Genomic DNA, 22,565 nt, shown 5'->3' on the forward strand with positions numbered 1-22,565 from the left:
GGGCCACCAGCCAGGATTGAATATTGATTCAGTTTCCAAGTGCTGACTGTTCTGCTTCTGATGTGGGACTTTATAATGTCACATTATTATAAGAAGACTGCATGGAGCAAATATGCAGGGGGCAGAGCTGGGTCAAATTGTTTTGGATTCAAATTCTTTTCTATGCTTTACTGAGCCTGTCTAGTGTATTGGAATGAAATACTCTAGGAAATTGCTCTTAAAAAAAACCCAGGTCCTCTTGGTTGGCTCAACTGCAGCAGGCAAGATCAATCGAGCACATAAAATCATTTGAATCTAAAACAATTACATGTACATCCATATACATATACCCAGGTCTGGTAGGTGGTCTAGGTTTATGGCTAATCTTTAATCTGAGATCAAAGATTAACGATCTAGTGTAATATAGACCCTAAAAAACCATGGCCAATGACCTGAGGATATCGGGTGGAGTGGGTTCGCATTAAAAGTGACGAGCCAGAGAGCGAGACAGAGCGAGAGAGAGAGAGAGAGCGAGAGATAGGGGAAGAGAGGGAAAGCAGGAGTGAAATGGCGGAAGGGCTGCTCGTAAGAAGAGAGAGAATGAGTGATGAGAGGAGGGGGCTCGTGACAGGATGACGGCAACGCAGAACCGTCGCAGAGGAGCTCGGATAACACTGCGGAAATATCCAAAACAAACAATCACAGAAACAATCACAAACAATCTCACAAAAACAGAGGAAGTAACGCTGGAGGCGCTCTCTTTAAAAGTGCTAATGGGAAAATGAGAGATAGAGAGAGAGAGCTGGAGAGAGAGAAAGATAGAGAGCGATAGAGGGATAGAGAGAGAGAGATGGAGAGAGAGAAAGATAGAGAGAGCGATAGAGGGATAGAGAGAGAGAGATGGAGAGAGAGAAAGATAGAGAGAGCGATAGAGAGATAGAGAGAGAGCGATAGAGAGAAAGAGAGAAAGAGAGTGATGGAGAGAGATAGAGAGAGCAATAGTGAGAGATAGAGAGAGAAAGATAGAGCGATAGAGAGAGCGATCGTGAGATAGAGAGAGAGCAATAGAGAGAAAGAGAGCGATAGAGAGAGAGGGAGAGCGATAGAGAGAGACAGAGAGAGAGAGGGGGAGAGCGATAGAGTGAGAGATATAGAGAGAGCGATAGCGAGATAGAGAGAGTGATAGAGAGAAAGAGAGAAAGAGAGTGATAGAGCGAGAGACAGAGAGAGGGAGAGCGATAGAGAGAGATAGAGAGAGAGATGGAGAGAGAGATAGAGAGAGCGATAGTGAGAGATAGAGAGAGAGATGGAGAGATAGAGAGCGATCGTGAGATAGATAGAGAGCAATAGAGAGAAAGAGAGTGATAGAGAGAGAGGGAGAGCGATAGAGAGAGACAGAGAGAGAGAGGGGGAGAGCGATAGAGTGAGAGATAGTTGCATTTCTTACCAAAAACCGCAAAATGCCAGCACATGAGGAAATAAAGTTCTATTCAAACCATTTCCACAAACTTCGCAAATTACAGTAATATAGAAAAACTCCTGGGTGATATGTGATATGTGATGTGTAGCACTTGCGACTGCAAGGTATGTGGCCTCTCGTCACAAAATGGGGGACAATTAGTGAGGCGCCATCTCCATTTTGTATTGTTAATAGTTCTGTTCTTATTGCTATCCTTGTTTATGCTTGTCATTGAAATTGTAGGTTGTCTGTTTTTAAAATTAATGTTATTTCACTGTATGTTAATCACGTCTCATTGTGTAACTGTTCCATTTTTTATTTATTTGGCAATATTGTTTGTATGCAGTCATGCATATAAACACAAAAACTTTTTGTTTTTGTTTTAACACAACCTTTATTATGACACTAAAGAAAACCATCACAAGACACAAAAAACCCACCAAACCCCCACAAAACACAAGGAAGGAGGGAAGATAGGAAGATAGAAAGATAGAAAGAGAGAGCGAGAGAGAGATGCAACACTCAGATGCAATTCTGGAAGCGTCCATAACCCACTTTACGAGCTAATGTAACAACAATCACACTTAAGGCACTTAATGAGTCATGAAATTATGCAGATGTTTCGGGCGACAAAGGCAAAATTTTGTTCGGGGCAAACTGGCGCGGAGACAGCAGGCACGTAGGGACGTCCTGTACAGGTACACCGGCGATGGAGTGAAAAGGGCCCTTACTTACACGCTCCCCTGACCGAGACAAAGGGAAAATGGAAAGGCCCAGCCGTATTGATTTGGTGGCACAGCTTCATTTGGAAAAATCACGATTTACGATCCCGCACTTGTGCTCTATCACACTTTGCCTCTAATTCCCTCCAGCGACAAGGGACCTACCTGTACATTCCCACTCGTGAACATCTGCCGAGCAAAGCAAATTAACAACATAAACAAACCCGGCTATTTTTGCTCACCGTTCGCGGGACTATTTGAGAACAGCCGTTAAAGTCTGTCAGAAGCTGCCAGATACACCGGTTTAAGCTTTAGCTCTAGACTTTGGAAAAATAATTCATCTTACTTCTTACTTGTTGTTTTCTTTATGAAATATACCCACAAAACCAAAGGCCGGATGATGATAATCTTATCCAAAAATTTGTACTCGGATGTTCCTTAGAGAATACCCGTGTTCTGCTTGTACTTTGTATAACCTCATAAGTCCAAATTTGATGGCCAATAATTACACTGTAATTGTGTGCCAATGTGAACAAAGGAACTTACTGCACTACTTGCCTTGTACTGAGAAAAAAACCCTCAGTTTCTTGCAAAGTACAGTATATATATATATATATATATATATATATATATATATATATAGTACATTGCATATTACATTATTGTCATTTGGCAGAAGCTCTTATCCAGAGCGATGTACAGTTGATTAGACTAAGCAGGAGACAATCCTCCCCTTGAGCAACACAGGGTTAAGGGCCTTGCTCAAGGGCCCAACAGCTGTGCAGATCTTATTGTAGCTACACAGGGATTCAAACCACCAACCTTGCCTGTCCCAGTCATTTACCTTAACCACTACGCTACAGTATAGCCTGAGAACTACACTATAAAGTACACAAAGTACACTACAGCCTACTGAAACAGGCATAGAAGCAGCTGGTAGCTGGTTGACCAGTCCAGACCAGTTCGCAGCTTGATATGGTTTAGCTGGTTGACCAATTGAACCAGCTCCCTGCCAGACATGGTTTGACCAGCTCCCAGCACAGACAAGCTACCAGCACTAGTTGTTTGACCAGCTCAAAATGAGCCAGCTCTATTTCCAAGCTGGTCAAGGTGACAGGGCTGGATTTTACAGCAAGGATGGCATATCCTGTCAACACAGAAGACCTTATACCCTGGTGAATATACAGTGCACACAGTAAAATGTTCAGCGTTAAATCAACTCTTACACAGTACATATGTTCCAAATCGGAGTCATGCTGTATGTGGGTATTTAATTTAGCATTAGCTACACTGGCCAAATTGTACTATTGGGAAAAATTCTGTGTGCATTTCTAGTACTGCCTCATACCGAAAGGATTATCAGTGACTTCATTTCTGTGGATATGCACTAATACACAGTATCTGCGAGCCACAAAGTTGCCCTGAAAACAAACACGGCTGAAACTTTGTCGGCTCTTCCCAGTAAATTGGCACGTCTGTTTGTCAATTACAGCCCTTGCCCCAAGGCATTCCAAAAACGTTTTTTTCTCTTGACCTGAGGTCAAACTTGGACGAATCCTCCGTGCCCAGAGGTCATGTTTAGCGACTGTTGGTTGAAAAAAAGACTCGCCGGCGGGGTTCTCACCGACTGAGGAGTCCACACTCGATGTAACCCCCTACGTGATTCCCCGCGAAACGAATCATTCTGCTCCTCTCCCCCGTCGCCGCATTCTGGACACGGCCCTAGCCCAGGGGTCGCCCGGACACTGCGCCCCCTTTTCCGCTCGTAATCGAGCGCCGCGCGGAGCATACAGAGCGGGCCACCCTGTCGCCGGAAATCAGGCGAAGACGGAGTGAGAGAGCGGAGGTGTGCGTATCCGCCTCTTTCTTTCCCTCCGAGAGACAAACGGCAGGGTATTACTCCCGCTTACGCTGAAGGGTAATGCTAATGCGGGTAGCTCATTTCCCTTGCAAAGTTTGCCTGTGTTAGCCAAGTGGCGTGAGACGCACAAAACTTCCATATGACCTGCATCAGCAGCCAGGAATTTACATGATTCGTTTTTTTTTTTTTCATTTTCAGATTTTTCCACTGCCCCCCCCCCCCCTCCAACACCCCCAACACCCTCCTCTCCCCTAAACTCACGACTACACTCCTAATTTATTTCCAACCTTCTCTTTTCCTCCCTCTCCACCCTGGACTTGTAATGTCTGCAAGGAGCTGGTTAATTGGATTCATACACAGTTCAAATAATGCTGCGAATTAATTAGTGACAAAAACTCCGATGGAAATCTCGGGAATCTTTATAATGTTCCCGAGCCTCTGGGCTTTGGGGAAAAGGGCGATGGGCGAGGGAGAAATCTGTTTGCACGTGACATGATGGATCTCGCCAAAACTCTATGAGGTACACTCAGTGAGCACTTTATTAGGCTTATTTTTGGAGACTTATTAAGTCTTCTGCTGCTGTAGCCTATCCACTTAAGAGGTTTGACGCGTTGTGTGTTCAGAGATGCTTTTCTGCATCGCTGTTGTAATGCGTGGTTATTTGCATTACTGTCACCTCCTTCAACCAGCCTGGCCCTTCTCCTCTGACCTCTCTCATTAACAACGTGTTTCTGCCCACACAACTGCTGCTCACTGGATGTTCTTAGTTTTTCGCAAACCATTCTCTGCAAACTCTAGAGACCGTTGTGTGTGAAAATCCCAGGAGATAAGCAGTTTCTGAGATACTCAAACCACTCGCACCAACAATCACTCCACGGTCAAAGTCACTCGGATCACATTTCTTCCCCATTCTGACATTCGGTCTGAAAAACAGCTGAACCTCTTGACCACGTCTGCATGCTTTTCTGCACTTAGTTTCTGCCACATGATTGGCTGATTAAATATTTGCATTAACAACCTGGTGTGCAGGTCTACTTAATGGAGTGATCACTGAGCGAGATGCAAGGGCAGCTCCAGCTCTGTGTTAGCTACAGTAGGAAGATACCCAGCCCAGGTGGAAATGCATACAAAATGGCGTCATCTCCCCCTGCGTCACTTTAGCAAAAGTGGTATGTCTATAATGTGGAAGCCATTTCAGTTATACGACACACGTGCACCCTTGCATTACAATAGCATAGAGCACCCCCTTTCTACCACAGACAACTGCAACAGTGAATGATGAAACCATCAATATGTACCACAAATTCACAAAGGTGTCAAAAAATGGCTCAATTTTCTCCAGAACTGCATGAGGATATTATAGTTGGCCGTTGCATTTCTGAACCCGAAATGGTAATTCATTTCATTTCCAGAGGTCTTTTTTGCTTCAGTTAGCCTAATCGAAAGAATTCATGTCCAACGGATTACTACCAGGAAATAATACCGTGCCGTGCTGTTGAAGGCACTCCGTGATCTGCGGTTTATTCCCCTGCATGAAGTTAAAAGCTTACATTAGAAGGCAATGAACACACGGAAATGAGCCATTTCTAATTCCTGTATTAATGGGTTGATTTAGGCACCGCATTCCTTATCTGAGAGAATACGTCTTTCTCTTCTGTGTTTTACTCTTCTTATCTAATACTTGAAAGTGCTCATAATACAAGGGAGTCTGGAGTACAGAGCGTTTATTCATGTTTCTTCTTCTCTAGCAACTTAAATAAGTGCTATCGATTAATCAGCGGTACAAAAGTCAAATCTGAAACGCTCAGTTGGATCACTTGCAGTGGAGTGCGATTGAACATTTCCGTCGTGATCTTTGTAGCCAGTTTTCAAACCTCAGCCTAATTAACGCATTATCCTGCAGAGGTGCAGGAGCGTACGTGCACACCTTCGCCAAAACTAAAAAATGATGAATTAAGGCTGGAATCCTCATTCATATAAATTTGACGATTTATCTCCCCATGGGTTTGCGTAGAGGTAGCAGGCCTTAATTTTTTGTGTGTTTAATTAATATACCTCTGAATGCTTGTTGTTTAACCTTGTATCCTTGATGCCTTTTCTTGGTGGCAAGTGTGAATAATTTTCGTCGTTGCGAACGCTAAACATCCCAGCGCTGCGGATAAGCCCGTGACAGATGGTAGCGTTGTATCTCATTTCAATGTTTCAGAGACCATGAATCTGCCAGCTTCACCGCTCCCCCCGTCAATCTTTCAAACGGAGAGAGGAAGAGGAGCCTCATGAGTTAAGGCAACATTTTCCTTTATCTCCCGCAGCATACTGATCAGATGCACAGATACGGGCCCGGCTGCTGAAGAGCGCGGGATACAGGAGAACTGATCGCCCGTCGCGCTAGGACAAGCGGAGGATGCGCGGGGAAGCGAACGCGTCATTGATCTGAGCCGACAGCTCTGATTGCATCGCACGGTGGGTTCCTCTCTCCAGCATAGTCCCCGACGAGAGAAAAAAAAAAGCGTGATGTCCGGAGTTGTGCCAATGAAAGTCAAGGAAGCCATTACGAAGCTGAGAAATAAGAGGAAAAAATAAACAGTCCTCAACCTTAGGCCTACCAGAATTTACCGTTTGGAACATCATTAAGAAGAAAGCCAGCACTGGTGACCTCAGCAATGGCAACAACCTCAACAGCTCACGACTGAAGTATTCTCACCATAATGAAGAAAAACCTCTGAACACCTGCCCGGCTGATCATGAACACCACGGAGGCTACCCTGCAAGATGCAAACCACGAGTCAGCTCCAAAAGCAGGGTGGCCAGATTACAGTAGACATACCTAAAATAGCCTGCAGAGTTCTGGAAAAAGGTCTTGTGGACAGACAAAACGTGCAAGACCTTTTTCCATAACTCTGCAGGCTCTGGGTCTGATGCCTGGACCATCTATGGAAAGCTAATCAATGTTGCTTTTCCTGGAATCTGAGCACAGAGAGGAATACGATATACTAGAGGAAGGTTAGATGAAAAACAATGTTGCGTCCCTCCTATATAATATGCACCGTCAGTAATTTACTGAACGAATGCAAAAAAAAAAGGAAAGCATCCTCTAAGAAAAAATGTGACAGCTGCAACCCTCATTCCCAGTCAGATGGTGTGAAATATACATGTATACCGCAGACAGGACTGCAACTGAACACCTGGACTTCCACATAAATGCCAGGCATAACCGTAAATACTGTATGCGGATTTTAAGCTAATTACACAATACATTGGGCCTCAAGTAGAAAAACTTGTACAAGCAGATTTCTTCTTAAATGGCTTAAATATCTTTAAAGGAGTGCTTTAACAGAACTTGGCACATTCACCAGTTTTCTCTTATTTTCTCCTGAGGTAGGAATAACATTTACGAGTGGCCTGTCAGGTAAACAAGAGCCTTGCAGTGCATTCACACTTTCAAACTACAGTAGGCGTTGCAGATCAAATATGACTCAAGATTCAGCAACTGCATTGCTTAGTTCTCACCTCAAATGTTTTCAGAAATGTATTTCAGTGGATTGTTTATTCCACACAAAGGTCTGCAATATTATTATGTTTTGTCAAAAACTAAGAAACCCTGTTCTTGTTAATTCCGTTGGCCATCCATCCGACGGAACGCACCTACAGTACCATATATATCGTATTATAATCTTCATTTAGGACAGTTGTCTGAAGTTAGGTACGTTTCTTGAATCCGATGAGGCAAATTCGTATGAGCCCTTTCTTCGAAAAAAGTTGAAAAATAAATTTATGATAAGAATACAAATATGTTCTTGCATGAGGCCCATTGTTCTTTGGCAACCAGAGCAACTTACTATGCTCACAGCTTACCTATTTTACATACTATACATTTACACAGCCGGTTATGCACTGAAGCAGTTCATACACAATTCATATACAGTGCCGTCCATTGGCCAGTGATACATTTTTTGTAGTTTTGGCTCTGTACTCTGTACGCACACTGAATTTGAAACGAAATGATGAATATGCATATCTCGTCTGTCTGCAGGTACTTCTTAGCAAGCTGTAGTCTTGCCATCCTGTTTTTGCAGCTACCTAGTGGTTTGCATTTCACAGTGTAGCCACTTTAGATCTGTTTGTGAAGTTTTCTGTGGACCGAGGTCACTGGCTCATCTATGCCCGCCTCTTGAAGAGTGTTTCTGATCAGTCGACAAGGTGTTTGAGGGTTGTACTTCGTTATGTGAGGATTCTTTAGTCATCTACAGAGGTCGACTTTGGAGGTCTTTCCAATTTGTGAGCCCACCAGTGCTCTCTTTCGTCTTAACGATGTTCCAAACAGTTGATTTTGGTAAGTCTAAGGTTTTGGCCTATGTCTCGGACGGTTTTATTCTAATGTTCAGCCTCATAATGGTTTTGCTGACTTTCATTGGTGCAACTCTGGTCCTCATGTTGACAAACACAATAATAGACTCCAAAGGCAATCAAAATCCTGGAAGCCCGCGTGTACTAAGAATGCACCTGAAAACACCTGACTTATCAGAAACACCAGTAAAGTCATTAGTCCCAAATATTATGGTGCCCTGAAATGCAAAAGTGCTGCAATTCCTACATTGTTCACATGATACTCTCACATTTAAGCTGACAGTCTACACTTTAACCTCAAATTCATTGTTTAATTTAAAATCCAATGTACTGGAGTACAGAGCCAGAACTACAAAGAATGTGTCACTGTCCAAATTCGTACATACGGGCTGCACTGTGTATCCAGTAGAATGATCTTTCCCTGTCGTGAAAACCAATCAGGGTTCAATCCATGTTCTCTCGCTGTTCCATTACACTGTCATAATGAATTGGGTCTCCTTTTTGTCAAGTACTGTTCAATTATCCATACAGTGTAGTCATTTCAATATTCATAAAACCTTTTCATATTCAAGAAAACCTGACTCAGCTCTAATCAAACTCAACCTTACTGGGTACAACTAATGAAATGCATATGACCTTAAAAGTTTAATTTCCAATCTAATTAATCAAATGATTTCAGCATTGGCCTATTTCTGGATGAATGGCTACTGTCTTATAAAAATCCTGAGAGCTGATTGGTCAAGATTTATTTTTATTGTTCATCGTTAGTCAAAGCAAATTCTCAAACATGTCTCATCTCGGAAACATAAGGGATGCTTTTTTCCTTCCTTTTCACTAGCGCACCTGAAATGGTCTACCTCTAACAGATCTGACGAATAGCATCCTGTCGGCTTTGCCAACTGTTCTATTTCCTTACGGGAGAACCGTGAGTTTTATTGATGACTCACACAAGGTCGATTAATTCATAATATTTCTCCAGCTGTTTTTCTCCTACCGGTACTTCTTTGTGTTTTGTGTATGTTTGTGTGTGTGTGTGTGTGTGTGTGTGTGTGTGTGTATCTGTTTGTGTGTATGGAGAGACTATATCATAATATGTCATTAACATGTGTAGCTGGATGTGTGTTTGTGTGTGTGTGTGTGACAGCAAAAGAAGAGAGAGAGATAGAGAGAAAGAGAGAGCAATAGAAGAGGGACAATAATGGTTTCTCAAGCTCCCCTGAGCAGGCAAACTGAAATTGATTAGGGGAATCAATTTCATAAAATCTATCCACTTTCATACCCGCCCATACCTATTTTCTCTTTTTATGGTACCGCCAACATAAAAGTATGGCACATTAATACGTAACAATAAAAAACTTTTTTTATTAGACAAAATGTAAAAAATAAAATAAAAAAAAACCTCATGTCTAACAGGAAGAACACACATAAAGACACAGTAGGGGACCGGAGTGCTTCGACGAGCCCGTAACGGGCCTGCTATTCGTCAGCCTCAGCAGCCAGTGGGCAGCCGGGCCGGTGGTGACGCGGTGCGGAATTAATTACGGCACCGCAGCATTCGTCTCCGCGCGGTGACACGTAATCAGCTTCTGAGGGCACAAATGCGTTCCTCCTGATGGGATAATCACACCTGTAAACCAACAGTCTGGAGCTCGAGCCATAGAGAGAGAGCGAGAGAGAGAGAGAGAGAGAGAGAGAGAGAGGGAGAGACAGACGGGGAGTGAGGGACCGTTCCAAAAGTGCAATTGATCAAAGAGGAACATCGCTCCCCTGGACTGAAGCTACGGTGGCTGGTCTAATGTGCCTGGTCTACTATGCCTGGTCTATGGTGCCTAGTCTAAGGTGCCTGGTCTACTGTGCCTGGTTTATGGTGCCAGGTCTACGGTGCCTGGTCTACGATGCCTGGTTTACTGTGCCTGGTCTATGGTGCCTGGTCTAAGGTGCCTGGTCTACTGTTCCCGGTCTACTGTGCCTGGTCTATGGTGCCAGGTCTACGGTGCCCGGTCTACGAAGCCTGGTCTACTGTGCCTGGTCTACGGTGCCTGGTCTATGATGCCTGGTCTACGGTGCCTGGTCTATGATGCCTGGTCTACTGTGCCTGGTCTATGATGCCTGTCTACGGTGCCTGGTCTATGATGCCTAGTCTAAGGTGCCTGGTCTACTGTGCCTGGTTTATGGTGCCAGGTCTACGGTGCCTGGTTTATGATGCCTGGTCTACTGTGCCTGGTCTACGATGCCTGGTATACAGTGCATGGTCTATGATGCCTGGTCTACGGTGCCTGGTCTACTGGGCCTGGTCTACAATGCCTGGTCTACTGTGCCTGTTTACGGTGCCTGGTCTATGATGCCTGGTCTACGGTGCCTGGTCTATGATGCCTGGTCTACTGGGCCTGGTCTACAATGCCTGGTCTACTGTGCCTGGTCTACTGTGCCTGGTCTACGGTGCCTGGCCTACGGTGCCTGGCTCTCGGCAGTCCTTCAGAAGGGACGCGCAGCAGAGCACCGGCCGCCATGCGGGAAGAGTCCGGTCATTTATGAAACGTCGATGCTGCACATCTCTCGATCCGCTAAACCTGAGCCCAGGAGCTGTCGCTGGAGCAGACGAGCTCCGGGAGGCGGCACTGGCGCACCCGACTCCCGACCCCGCTGACCTCCCGGGAATATTCCCGCACGACCGCAGGCCAACGCGAACTCCGCCTATCTGCTGAGGAACGCAAAACTCAACTCCTGCCGGAGATGCTGTCGGAGATGCTGCTGGAGATGCCTCCATCTGACAGAACCCAGGGGGGAAAGTCAAAGAAGACAGGATCACAGACTCAACACGTAGACTCAATACGACACGGAACATCCAGCCATTCCCTTTCACAAAGACTAAGAATAAGATTTGTTTTAGCCGAAGCCATGGATTCTGCGACGTTCACAAATCTTGAGAGGAAAACGTGTTTGAATAAGCAGAGCCCAACTGGCTCATACTCGTACTAGACAAGTCAATATGATTTACTTATTTTTAATCTAACGTGAGAGTTCTGCATTGATTTGCCAGCGCAGGAGAATGCTGGCTCTAATGCACCGCATACAACATTTCCACTGAGCGCATAGCGAGCTTGCCTGGCACGCTATCCACACTGGTTATAGTGAAATGATCGCAGCTGGGGCTGCCACACAGCGTGAATCTTCAAAACCAGGGAAATCTGTGTTGCTATCTCACGATACAACTGTGATTACTTTCCAACAGGTACATGTGTTAGGTTGCCATGTCCTTGCTAGCAAGCTCAAAGGTACAGGAGCACAGAAAATAACTAGCTGTGGGACATACGCCGTCTTCAACCTTTACGACTCAATCCACCCTGCTGTAAAATCCAGCTATGACCAGCTTGAATTTACCCGCTACCAGCTGTTTCAAAACATAGCTTGAGCCGATCAAACCATGCTGAGTATGGAGCTGGTCTGAACTGGTCAACCAGCTACCAGCTGTTTCAGAACATAGCTTGTGCTGTTTTTTCAGCGGGACAGTCACCTGGATATTAACTGTGTATACAATTGGACAAATCAAGCTTTGACTCTCAGGCTGTTTATACAGGAAATCATGGCAGAAAAATATATTATCTAATATATGTACATTTTTGTAGCAATGCTGCACATATTCATTAAATCATCTGGATGTCCCCTATCCCTTTCAGCGAACTCGCTATATTAGCCATTCCACGTACAATAAAGATCAGCAAACCTGCACAGAATTGATGTGAAAGAGAGGGCGCATTACGGCACTTTACTGCTATTTTTCAGTGCTAGCTGCCATCTGGTTGCACTTGCATCAGACACTCAGTGCAATTCTGCCACACCTGTTCCATTTCCTCCTGAAGCAGCCAACATGCTGTGTGATCTATAGTTTTTTTCACCCGTTCTGCCTCTACGCCGTGCGTCAGCGTGTGCAGAGTCGCTAATGCCACCGGAGCGCTACGTGGAACTTAACAAAACCGTCGCTAAGTATACAAATTCAAGCGTTCCTCCGGTTTTCGTTCGTCCTTTGTCCGTTTTCTCGGAACTGGGTTTATTTATTCTCAAAACGCTCGCGCTACCTTCCCGGGCTTTGTGTAAAAACCCTCGAAGACTGAATACGCTGGTCTGTGGCGAGGCAAAAGCGATTCTGACAGGGCAGACTTTGTGAATATGACAGTAAGTGATGCCATTAACAGGCACAGCACTCCATTCACACATAGCTCTTTTCATATTTCTGAAGAGCAAATCGAACCCTGTCAGTTCAGATGACACGTCCCTGAATGGACGGTTTACCGCCGCACAACACGTCGCCTCACACATTATAACAAAAACTTCGCTACTCGCTCGCTAGCGAGCGCGCGAGAGAGTGCAAGCTTTTCTCATCCGAGACAAGACTGCGCTCGCAAATGACATTTTCATAAGCAAAATGTTTCTCAAGATATCGCAGATCCTTTTAACTGGCTTATTCCCCAGTCAAGCTTTGACATTGTACAACTCTCCAAAAAAAAACTCCAAATAGTAGTCTCCATATGCCTGGTTAATATCCATGGCATCTTACTGGTGTCTCTCAAACAGCTGAAGACACTAATAGTCCTTGTGTTAGCATCTTAGCGCTAATCATAGTGTGGCTAACAGTGCTGCTTTCAGAAGGGCACAATAGGTCAGAGCAGTGCCCGTGGTGTGCAATAACAGAGCACTCGGTCATGACTAAGCTAACAATAACTGACAATGCTAATGTACTGTAACTGTACTCCATTACAAGTGTGAGGTCCCAGTGTAGCTAATGATTATGATCGCTACGGTCATCTGGATCTGCAACTGCATATCAGTGTATAAATGGCGCTCTACAGTAAGTGCAATTTTGACCTTTGTCTCACGATTCGAAAGAGAGGAAAGAGAGGAAAGGGGGGAGGGAACATTAATGTAAGAGTGAGTATTAAGAGTATTATTCTTAATAATAATAATAATCCATCCATCCATCCATTATCCAACACACTTATTATTCTTCAGGGTCACGGTGGGTGCTGAAACCTATCCCAGCATGCACTGGGAAAATCCTGGACAGGTCACCAATCCATCACAGGGCATTATGATGATAATAATAAAAAAATAATAATAATAATAACAAAAATAATAATACCACTGCAAGTATTACTATTACTAAACTACTACTGATAATATATAATAATAATAATATTGGTAGTAATAATAATGAACAGTACAGTCAGTGGTAGATAGATGTGGGATCACATTTTCCTGATAGAGGCTATTGCTCCAGGACGGCCCCCCTGTCAGGGCTGTGCTGGGGGGGACCCCTGAAGTGTGCGCTCAGCGTTTTCCTGCCCTGTTCCTCTGTGACCACGACCACATTCATCTTACGGCGGGAACGGAAGGAGCCGAATCGCGGGCGTCGGTGATGTAGATTAATGGAGCAGCGCTCGAGATCACCTCTGCACCGTTCTGATAAGTTCCAGCCCTGTGTGTGTGTGTGTGTGTGTGTGTGCCCTCATTCATTACACAGATCACAGCCGCAGGGGGAACCAGGGGAAGGACTCCCCCCCCCCCTCCCAAACCACCGCCGTCACCCCCAGTACACCACTCCACCAGGGCCAGAAAACCTCACTGGCATTGCCAGACCCCCCCTCCCCCCCACCCCCCTCCGCCCCCTTCTCAAAGAAAGGGAGGGAAAGAATCAAAGGGGAAAAGGAAACCAGACTGTCTGATTCCTGTTCATTATTTCCCTCTCTGTCGCTTCAAAACATCACGCGGAGAGCAGGAAGCGGAGGATTAATCTGATTTCTCTGTGTCAAAACAATGAAAGTCACATGAAAAAGCCAATTAACGACTGGGAGCCGCAGGCAGGAAAGGCTGCAGGTTGGGAGTCAGGATTGAAACCAGGAGCCCGTTCCTCTGAGCCACACCAGAGCCCTAATTGCCGCTACATTTCCACCGGAGCTAACAGGGGGTCACTCTCACTGCCGAACGGTGAGCGCAAAATAAACTCTGATAGTGTACTTTTGGCTCTAATAGAGTACACGTTGCCCCTATCGGAGTTGATTTGATTTAACACTTGTAATTTTTCCACGCCATTGATGTGACTCTCTTCAAGATGCTCAAGATCACTGAACACCCAGAGGATCAGGCTGACCCTGGTGTAGCTGAAACGAGAGCACAAGCTTTGCTATTTTCATGCCAATATTAGGAAAGATAGGTTTATAATTGCTGTACTGTACCCGCAGATGCCCACGGTAGGTTGGGGTGGCAAGGTGAAAAAGAGACAGTTGAACAGCCAAACTTTTGCGGAATGTTTGGATGACACATTCCTAATGATTTAAAATGATTTAAAGACTGGCTGTTTAAGCCAGCGAAATGACGGCAGAGACTCCAGCTCTGTGCCATATCTGCCAATTTTAGTCATGACTAATAGCACGCCAGCCTTTGAAACTGCCGAAAGTTTAAAATAAATAAGCCTACAGCGTCTTCAGGACTTCAATCACAGCCTCGTCTGTATCACAACGGAAAAAAAAAACCCAGAACAAAACAAAAACAAAAACAAAACAATAAAAAAAGCGGTTCTCCGTGCCCGGTACAAGCCGCACGGTTGTTAATTAAACAAAGCGACACAAAGAGAGCCGGGGTAGCTGAGGGGAAGAGGGGGCAGGCAGACCGCCGGGGGCGGCTGCTGAAAGGCATGCTGGGATACTGTCAGTCAGCCACGGGGGGACGTTACTCGGGTGCCCGCCGGGGGGGGGTCAGGGGTCGCGACCGAGCGAACGCGGGGATCAGGATTCCCCTCAAAAGATAGCGCTAATTAATGCCCGTCCCGCACATTCCCCCCGAACCGTGGGCGCCGTTCTGTGCCGCGTTCCTCCGCTCCCCTCCCCTCCCCTCCCTCCTTTATGTTCGTAGATGACATTTAATTACCGAAGGGAATCGGTTACAGCCCTGCCACCGCGGAGCCTTAATGCGGAAAACAAAATTGAAATGCATTTTAAATTACTGAGGAAAATTTGCTGTTGGATATTTTGTGCGGGGAGCGGCTAATAAGCTGTAATTGTTAAAAAGCTGAGGAAATGCCACAGACTCGTCAAGAATGAGCAATTCTCTGGGTTTTTATTTTATTTTTGTTTGTGTCTGATATCGCATGAACATTATGCAGTGAATAGACAGATTATTTGTGTATCTGAGCGTGTGTGAGTGAGTGTGTGAGTGTGTGTGAGTGTGTGTGTGTGTGTGTGTGTATTATAGAAGGTATTTTTGTATTATGGGTATATTTCAGTGTCACTTGAGTCAGTGTGCCACCCAACCACACCCTCCACACACACACACACACACACACACACACACCCTCCACAAACACACACACACAATCATGCACACCCACTACACATACACCCACCCACATACACCCATATACACACGCTCACCCACCACACACACACACACACACACACCCTCCACAAACACACACACCCCAAATCCATACCCACACACACTCACGCACAAACGCTCACCCACCACACACACACCCTCCACAAACACACACCCACACCCACTAAACACACACTCACACACACACACACACACACACACACCCTCCACAAACACACACACCCATCCACACCCAGTGCAGTGCACATACGGCTCAAGTGCACACACACATCCCAGCCAGTTACCGTATCACACACCATTGGCCACAGCGCAGTGCTACAGGGGAGCTAGCCTAGCGCCACACGGGGGGATAGATTCATCTCTCCCTGAGGAGGGAGCTGGGAGTCTGACTCCTGCACTGGAGTAAAGAGAAGGAATAACGCAGGGAGCCCCGGCCAGCTGAAATCATCCTCACAGTGCATTCGGCAGAACAAGGCCAGCCTCGCCTCGCCTTCACAGACTGCTGGTCACGGGCGGCTAATGACATCGCTGAGAGCTCCATCCCCGACGATTGGACCCGGCCTCCGCTCCCGACAAACATCTTCGCGGACTGAACCACCAGGGGAGACAGTCGAGGACATATTCTAATACCCCAGAGAGCGCCTAAGTGTATTCCGCAGCGCCTGACTCGATGCGGTTTCTCTGCTTAAAGAATAGAATGAAGGGGAAATGGAATAACTGGCACTCGGATAACTTTTTTTTAAATGTCCCCGGTCGTACTTTATTGACTATTGAGAAACATAAAGTGAAATTACATTTTTTCGCATCGCTATTTGTCATTGTATTACCGTGACCTGACAGCTGCAGGGAGAGCAGGGGTGTTTTTTTTCTTCACAAAGGGAATACGCTTTTCTTATTCGGGCCTGGAACCGCAGTATCATTACGGCACGGTGTTTCTCAAGCACAGGAGAAACCATAGCACCACCACAACACACTGCTTCTCAAACGCAGGCAAAACAACAACACACTGTTTCTCAAACACAGGCAAAACCACAACACACTGTTTCTCAAACACAGGCAAAACCACAACACACTGTTTCTCGAACACAGGCAAAACCGCAACACACTGTTTCTCAAACACAGGCAAAACCGCAACACACTGTTTCTCAAACACAGGCAAAACCGCAACACACTGTTTCTCAAACACAGGAAAAACCACTGTTTCTCAAACACAGGAGAAACCACAGAAAACAGAATTTTTTACGAAAAATCAGCTTTTGTACTGTTTTCAAAATCCCCCCTTCTTCAAGCACACTAGCTTTCAAGCTGAGAGCGTTCCTAATATTATAGTGGTTGGCAAATAATACACCAACACCCAGACTCTGACAACATATGGTGAATTAACAGATCAGACTGTCTGTCATAACAGCACTTTCACCGACACAGGAAGTTCAACGTTCAGGATGTTGTCACGTAGTGTGACAGGACGTCGAGGTTTTTGGTTTCCGTTCCCCCGCGTGGCGCGGCGGGTCAGGCGGGAGGTGGCGGGACACGCCGGGGGGAATAATCCTCTCCTCTATGCATGGGCACCGGAGCGGGACAGCGGAAACCTCATCACGATGCGCGGGAAGGCCGGGGAGTCCTCCCGCCCGGGCCCCTGACCCGCGATAAACGCGGCAAACAGAGGGGCTTTGACACTGAATCGACCTGCCGGACCTTCCCCTCGCTGTTTTCTCTCTTGCTGCTCGACGTCTCCGCAGAAGATGTGAGAGGAGATTGCGTGGTGGTTGCTGGGCGGACCGCAGGAAGGTGGCCGGCGGGGAAGCCAGTGATGTTCCGTCACACCTCTGCCCCTCAGCTGACAGGCCCACGCCCTCCTACCATCCGCCCCCCTCCCACCTCTCTTACAGAGTTCGGGGGCGGTCTCAACACTGGAGACTCCTGTCAAGATCAGGTAGGAACGGCACTGAGCGTGCAGACAATGAGTAAGGGCAAGGGGTGTGTGCGTGTGTGTGCTTTGTGTGTATGTGAGCTTGTGTGCGTGTGTACAGATACAGGCCATTGTATATGGATTGGTGAACCGCACAGCCTTGTTGATTATGTGCATGCATGTGTGTTTGCGTGTTTGTGTGTTTGCGTAATGTGTTTGTGTTTGTGTATGTGTGTATGTGTGCGCGTGTGTGTGTGTGTATACGTGTGTGTGGATGTGTGTAGGTATGTGTGTGTGTATGTGCGTATGTGTACACGTGTGTGTCTGTATGGGTATGCATGTGTGTGCATGTGTGTAGGTATGTGTGTGTGCGTGTGTGTGTGTGTATGCGTGTGTGTGGATGTGTGTAGGTATGTGTGTGCGTGTGTGTGTACATAGGCCCTCGGCTAGTGCCTATCACGCTGAATCAAAGACACAGTAATATGCGGAGCATTAGTCCCAGCTCTATAATCTACAGCAATGATGAGATCCACAGCTCCTTCCAGGAGAACTCCGGCTATTTCAGCTCCAGACAGACGAGCACTGACCTCCTCCTGAACCCAGGGCAGTGAACACAAGTCAGGGAGAGGGCTCAGCCCAAGACATGTTCCTGCTGAATTAATTTCCTCCAGAATGAGCCGGCGCAAAAGAGGTCTTTGGGAAACACAACAAAATAATTTCGCCTTTGTAGTCCTGACATAAAAAATTAAGCTTTACCCACCACTGCCAAGAACGTTGGGTTCAATAACACCTATTAGCATGCTAATGAGTGTCGTATTGGAATAAATGAGGGGAAAAGTTGATCGTCATTAGCGGCTAATATCTCTCAACACAAGCAGATAGCACGTAGCACCGTGAGATTGCTTTCAGTGAGATGCAAAATAAAGGCTGAAAAGCACCATAAGCAGGGGGTCCCTGGGATTTGAAGGAAATTAATTACCTTACAGCAATAAAGACTCCGCTCGGCTTCCCTACATGAATCACTGTGGATGTTTCCCCTCCCTAAGCTTATGGTCCCACCGGATACCACTGCAGCGGTTCTAAATAAGCAGAGCTGGAGTTTAACCATTTGAAGGGAACACTTGATTCCAAAGGGGGACCCTTTATGGATCTTTATGGAACCCTATGTCATAGGTGTGAAGTGTGAAAACTCAGCTACAAAGAACCACTTTGCCCAATAAAGAACCCTTTTACTAGATAAGAGTTCTTCTATTCTTCTATTGAATCACAGGGTTCCTATTGTAACCATTGTTTTAGAGGAGTGTTCTAGAACCCCGCTCCTTTCAATTACCCGTAGTGATTGTGACATCAGCATTGGAATGTTCAGCTGGAATGTTCAGTCAAGGCTTTGTGTTCAGGCAGAAGAAGCTGAAATAATCTTTGAGAGCAGCTGTAGAACTACAGTCCTTAGAGTGCGTTTCCTCCCGCAAGCCCACAGTCAGCTCCACTCCCTCCAGCGCCAGACCAGCATGCACCACTCCACTCCACAGCGGTCCGCCCGCCCACATTCTGACAACCTCGTCCGCCCACTCCCAAAAAGCTCCACACCTGCAGAGAGCTCCCCGGTGGGGAAGTAAAGATCAGAATCTATCTTTAGCTCGCACGCATTCTCCCGGTGTCAAAAGCCTGTGCCAATCAGTGGCTGTCTGTCGCAGATGGGACTGGCACCTCAGACATGCGCTGTCGTTTCCTGCTCACAATCAGGGGCTTCTTCACTAATCAAAATATATTGTGAGGAGTAGTGAACTGATTTAAGCAGCCAATACACGGTGTCGCACATTCCTGCGCTGACAGCACCTGGATTCGGTGCTGCGGAAATAATACAATCCCGCAGAAAGAGGTTGGTAGAACGCTATGTGATTTTCCAATATACCCTGTAAGCCAGCGAGACCCATTCACCGGGCTCAGCTTTTCATACAGTTTTAAATCATTGTTCTAGACAGTCATATTTGACATGATAAAAAGTCAGATTAGACAGGGCAAGGCTTCCGCAAAATGACCTTTACTGTCTTTCAAGCAAAGTCAGGGTAGTACAGTAGAGTTTCGGCTCACAGTGGAGCTGTCCAGTGCTGAAACCACAGAGGAAGAGCAGGCCTCTTTAATGACAGAGAACTATAATGGACTTTATAGGCATATTTATGGGAAACAGTGGAGTCGTTACGTATCTTTAGCTAATCTGGGTCTGACTTTACAATAGTATAACCATTTTAATTGTCCATTTAAGCCAATGCACATAAAGCTCCCAGACAGCAGAAAGTATTAAAATATTAAATGTATAAATAAAGAAAACAGCAGAACAAAATTATTCCGAGCAGCGAAAAAAACGGAAATTTTCACAGCAAAGCTGAAGTTAACGCTGCGTGCCCCCTTGGTACAAAGCACCTCGTAAAATGGACACCAGATGTCATTATTTATTTATGCATTTTAATGGGGAGATTGATAGAGCCTGTTTTGAATAATGTATTCCTGATATGTCAGGCGATTAATATTCAGGAGCTGAGCGCGGTCTGGTAATCCCTCTCCAGGGCCGGGCGGACTATGGCGGCTTTGTCCAGGCAGCCGCGTCTGTGCGGGCATTACAGCTGGTCAGCGCTGCGATCAGTCAGCCGCGCGTCGATGGGCCGGGCCTGGCCAGGCCGTGGATTAGCACGCCTCCCCTGCTCCTCCTATGGCAGCTCTGCAGCGAGAGAACATCCCTCTTATGCAGCTGCTTTCGGGGCTAAGAATCCACCGGTGCGCCGAGACCGGGACCCCTGTGCGCAAACTTCCGCACAGATTTTAAAGAGACAGTTTTCACAACTGGAGACGTGCTGGCTGGCTTTTTTTTTGGGAAAGCAGTTTTTCATTCATGGTCCAGAAGCCAAATCCCTCTGTCTCAGTTGCTCGTGCAATAGACACAATGCTCAACCCTTTGAGGAGTAGCCTTTTTTGGAATGTACTTCGCGTCAAAATTCTAAGTCCGTGTTCCAGAACTTTCAATTATCAGCAGCGATTGTGACATCAATATTAGAATGTTCGGCTCAGAACATTTGAATGTTCAGTTAAGAACATTCTAATCACACATTTGTGATGTCACACTTTAGAGGGTTAAATGAAATCAGTGCCATGTGCCAATACTTGCCATTCAGAGAGACACAAACACACTGGCAGTATCATTCACAGTGCCAGGATTCAGTAGGACAGTCTGTGGTCTGTGGACTTGGACACAATGGAATGAAATGGAAGTGGAAACGAGCTCCTGGCGAATGCGTTAACGGGATTAGCATTTATCAGCTTTTGTTTATGAGAGCTCCGCGGGTGCCAGCGATCTCTGATGTCACATGCAGGTCACTGACGGAGCAGCCAATGATTTGGCAGGTGCTGCTCACATCGCTGTTTAAGCAGCAGAAAAACAGGTTCAGATATGTGATGAATAATGCAGCCTCTCAGGTGTTCTGATCTCCCTCCTGTCACTCTGCGGCCCATGGGGAAGCCAACCCCCAGCCCCAAATTCATCAGTGTCTGTCACAGCGTATGCACACACACACACGCACGCACACACATGCACGCGCACACACACACACCGCACACACACACACACAATATGCAAAACTTCAGACCTTCTGTTTCAGAAAACAGATATAATCACAAACATCCACATGGACTAAGATGTTGCTGCTCCCTCCAAAACACCCACACACACACACACACACACATTGCCACCACACATACACATTGCCTCCACACACGCACACACATTGCCTCCACACACACGCACACACATTGCCACCACACACACACACACACACACACACACACACACATTGCCTCCACACACACACACACACATTGCCTCCACACACACACACACACACATTGCCACCACACACACACATTGCCTCCACACACGCACACACATTGCCTCCACACACACACACACACATTGCCACCACACACACACATTGCCTCCACACACACACACACACTTCGCCCCGGCATTTTACAAACACAACTTGAAATCTCTGATAAATTTCCCTAGGGCCCATCTTACAGCTCCACGTCCACCCACGACTGCAACTTTCTGATCCTGACGCTATATGGCTGAGGAGACCGAATTTGTCTTCTTCTTTTTTTTTGACAAATAACAAATCCTGTTGAAGAACAACAGCCACAAGCCTTTTGACAAGCTTTTTTAAAACCAGCTTCCAGAGGATGATGGATTCTCCAGGTCTCTGATAGATATGTCTGACAGTGCGTCACCTCAGATTAAAGCCTGACTCCTCGATGGCTGACTGATTGCTGTCAACGAGTCAGGATGAAACCGGTGGAAGTCCAATAACAGTGGGCTTGGCATGTCCCCCATGCTGCCCTGATGAACGATTTCCGTTGCACCTACAAGCTAAATAAGAGTTCTGATATTATACCTTTAGTCTCCGTGAGGAGGGCTTCAGCCAAATGGCAAGATGTATCTATACTGACTGGCTCGCCAGGGTGAAATTACACTCATGGCTTCGGAAAGATAGGAGACAACAGCGTTTCTCCTTGTATACTGAAATGCAAAAAAATAAAATAAAATCACATTCCTGCAAAGACGGAACGAGTTCAGTCCAACTCAGCACGCCACTTCAGACAACACCAAACAATAATTCCGTGGGCGGACTATGTTTAATGCACGTTTCTTCGGCAAGTTATCGTGCCAATGTAACATTAAGAACTCACGACTGAATAATTAAAAGCGGCCAGCAGATATTCCTCGCCCACGGTCTTATGCGCCTCTTAGCTGGAACAGACTACCGTGGACGAGCTAAGCTACGTATGCTCAAGAAAGGTCAGAAACAGAAGTGCTTAACTACCCTGCTACTTGAAGACAAATGTTCTTAG

At 46.1% G+C, this 22,565-nt stretch overlaps 1 protein-coding gene across 1 annotated transcript in view; it reads right to left on the minus strand.

Moving 5' to 3' along the window:
- ncanb (neurocan b) overlaps nt 1-22,565 on the minus strand; it is a 131,912-nt gene that overhangs the window by 108,576 nt on the left and 771 nt on the right. The window lies entirely within an intron of this gene.

Source organism: Conger conger, chromosome 4, assembly GCF_963514075.1.
Source record: "Conger conger chromosome 4, fConCon1.1, whole genome shotgun sequence".
Taxonomy (NCBI): Eukaryota; Metazoa; Chordata; class Actinopteri; order Anguilliformes; family Congridae; genus Conger; species Conger conger.